The following is a 3861-nucleotide window of genomic DNA, read 5'->3' on the forward strand; positions in this document are numbered from 1 at the left end:
ACTATAATGAAGTGCAAACGCAAGCATCAAATACAAAGTTTTCAGTTCTATACTTCTTTGTAGAACTAAGATAATTTACATTTGAATGAAATAAAAAACCAGAAATTAACGAAACAGGGAAATTATGAAGGTTTACCTTCTCTTTATCTTTGTTAAGGCAATGCGGGAAGCATTTGTTCCGTAACAGATGCCAAACCCTGCATCAACCGAATGATTTCTACAGTATCATCCAGATAATACTTGGCCTTGCTGGGTTTTCGACCAACTGTACATGCAAAAACTTCTGACCTGGGAGCAATGGATGGCCCAGCCATGGAACTGATTATTACCTAAAACATATCCTCATCAGATCGGTCGTCCCCTATGCACAGAACGAAATCTGGTGACATTGCCCTTTCTTGCATGGTGGAAAGTAGACGTTTTGCTACAAGCCCTTTGCTTACACCCTGTTCACATGTAAACAATGTTTAATTCAGCCTCTCAGGATAGCAGCTTAATCTGATTTCAGGCAAATCCAATTTTCCAGAATAGTATATTGCTCATTGATATGACATATATAATGCAGATAATGTCCCATATTTACAAGAAAAAATGTGGATCAGAAAATAAAGTGACAGTTCAACTTGATAATGGGATACGTGAATCAAACCTGTGGCTTAACCCCCACGAGATTCTGCCCGTTCTTGAGTGTAACTGGTTCATTAGCAAGCACGTTTTGGAGATGATCAAGAAGCTCCTTAGCTTGGCATGAGCCAAAATCTGGATCCGCATCCTCGTAACACCAGCCAAGGGGAGTTTCTTTGTCTTCAATGGTTGATCCATCAGTTGTTTCAGTGTAGAGCTTCGTTACAGGCTCAGCTACCTGCTTCCAACCACTATCTGCTACTGGTATACAAGTCTCCCATTCTTCCTCTTGACTTAACCTGAAACCACAGAGTTGTCGGTGTCAAAACTCTTGTAGTAGTATACATAAAAGTTCAAAATAGACAGCAGATATATGCAATTCACCTTAGAAAGTAACCATGTTCTGCAGCAATTCCCAACTTCTCACAAGGAGAAAACCATTCAGCAAGTGCCTTTCGACTTTTTCCACTATCAAGGAAAACAATGTTGTTCTTATCTCTAGACAAACTATTTAGGATTTCAATAGTTTTAGCGTTTGGGTTCTTATCGATTGTGCCCTGAGGCATCAATGTACCATCATAGCCTAGAAGAATAGCCCTAGTGGTAGTTCTCTTGTAAGCTGACACTATGTGTTCCATTGATAGCTTCCTGAAGCTCTGGTCAAGTGCCACAATTCTAAAGCTTAACCCAAACCCAATACCCCAGCACCTGCGCTGCTCATGTTCAAGACAAGTCCTCTCCAAACTTGTAGGAAACTGTGTGCCCAATATCCAACATCATGGGTACTGACATCTGTAATGCTTCTCATGCCTGAGCTTTTTTTCTTGGTCTTTCAATCCATTGCATCTGCCACTGCATCAATATTCCATGGATTCACATGTATTGCGCCGCTCAAGGATGGAGAGCAGCCAATGAATTCAGATACAAGCAACATAGTTTTCTTTGCGGAAGATGGCTCCAACCCAAAACCTTATCCAATATCTCATTCCCTAGCCGACTTATTATGTACTCATATGGTATCAAATTCATGCCATCCCTAACTGCAGTTACCAAACAACACTCTGCAACGACATATTACGCAATTCTCTCATAAAACTTAAGTGGCTCATCTATCAATACAACAGGCTCATATCCAGGTTTCCCAAAAGTTCCATTTCTTCGCTCCACCGTTGAGTGTGTCCCTGCTTGCACCTCTTTGACATCTTTTCCTCTGCCCAGGATTTGCTATCTGCACCAGCACTACCTTTCCCTGCCACTCTGGATGTTGAACAAGCAACTGTTCTATTGCCGATAACTTCAAACTTATACCCTTAAATATGTCCATATCATCCACTCTAAGCAACATTATTCTACCCTGATCATAAAATTGCTTGATTAGTTCAGCAACTTTTGCCTTGGCCTCAGGAAGGCTCAAAACCGACTGAAGCTGACCCATGTGAACACCCACTGGAAGAATCTTGATACTGACAGTCCTACCATAGTATTCAAGGCCTATATAACCTCTCTTGGATTCATAGGTAAGACCAAGCATTCGACTACAACAGGACAAGAAATGTCGAGCATAATCAAAAGTATGGAACCCAATTAAATCTGAATTCAACAGGACTCGCAAAAGTTCTTCCCTAATTGGCAATGTCTTGTAAATCTCTGACGAAGGGAATGGGCTATGCAGAAAAAACCCAAGCTTCACCCTCTTGAATCTCTTCCTCAAGAAAGTCGGTAACCCCTGCAAATGATAGTCATGTACCCACACAGAATCATCTTCCGGGTTAATCACCTCCATTATCCTATCCGCAAAAATCTTATTAGCTGAAACATATGCTTGCCACAACGACCGATTAGACCTACCACCAAGGTCTGGCGATAAAGGTAACATGTAATGAAACAAAGGCCATAATTGTTGCTTACAGAACCCACGATAGTACCGGCTAAAAAGATCTTGTGGGAGAAAAACTGGCATGCATTTATAGGTTTCTAAAAGTATTTGCGACACCTCTTCTTGTTCATTCATATGAATCTCTTCCTTCAAACAGCCAACATGTATAACTTCAATGTCATCATCCCCTAATCCGTCTTTCAGTTGGAGGAGAAGCGAATTCTCATCTCAACTGAAAATCCAACCCGTACTACCCTTACCACAGTCCGATTTTCGTTGCGCCCTAATAGGCAACTGATTGGCCACAATTATGATTCTTTCTCGTTGAACTGACGATGATGACGGATCAGAGCAAACACTCTCAGATGGATCATCATCGATGTCAGACATGATTCCAGCTACAGTCATAACTCGTGGAATTCTCCAGCTCATTCGGCCAAACGATGGAGACTCACCAGAGGCAAGCTCCAACAGATTAGAATATGATCTTGACACCATTTTTTCTTGGTTTTCCAATAACAAAACTAATCAGACACTTATTTCACTTTACCAAGTAGACAAAATTAAACAACTCCCATTAAAAGCTAAACTTTCAGAGTAACAATCTTCCCTTCTCCGCTAACTCAAAAACAAGATGAGCACTAGCTAAGTTGTTATAAGGGAACTTACATTAAATGCCTTAAATTAAAGGACTCTAAGCGAAATTATCCAAAATAATTAGGATAAAGCAAAAATGTCTTTTTTTATGAAATGACCAAATTGCCCTTATATAAACCAAGAATTTTACATATTTTCCTCATTATTTTCCCACGGTTTCACTGTACAAATTCAAAGAATTTCACGTCTCCCACAGTCATCCCACGGGTGTTTCACGGACGAAGCGATTTTCATGTTTTTTGACGATAAAAAATAGCAAAAAAGGTTAGTGCCTTTTTCCTATTGTTGTTTGAATAAATTTATTGTTAAGATTATTAAGATTTGAGGGAGATTTTGAGATTTGAAATTTTAGGATTTCGATTTTAAACAATGTATAAAATGTTTTGATTCTTGGTTATTTTGATTGAATTTCTTGAGGGGGTCTTTGTAAAATTTTACATGAGACAGTGCGCTAATGCCATGAAAACAGTGGATTAGGGGAAATTTATATTTTTTAAACTGCAGGGGGTCTAAGAGATTAGAAAATTGTTGAGGGGGTAAGGGATAAATATTGTACATGTTTGCAGTATAAATTTTCTAAGGGGGTAAATTGATAATTTTCACAACTAAGGTTTTTCGACGTATAGTTTTTGAATTTTATATCCATTTTTTCTATTCTAAGCTTTTTCAATATATAGTTTTCGAATTTAATATTTGGTTTTTTT

General features: G+C 38.9%; 1 pseudogene; it reads right to left on the reverse strand.

Moving 5' to 3' along the window:
- Positions 1-3070, reverse strand: LOC123217510 (annotated as a pseudogene).
- Between the last annotated feature and the right edge of the window lie 791 nt (positions 3071-3861).

The sequence above is a fragment of the Mangifera indica genome, chromosome 5 (genome assembly GCF_011075055.1).
Source record: "Mangifera indica cultivar Alphonso chromosome 5, CATAS_Mindica_2.1, whole genome shotgun sequence".
Lineage (NCBI taxonomy): Eukaryota > Viridiplantae > Streptophyta > Magnoliopsida > Sapindales > Anacardiaceae > Mangifera > Mangifera indica.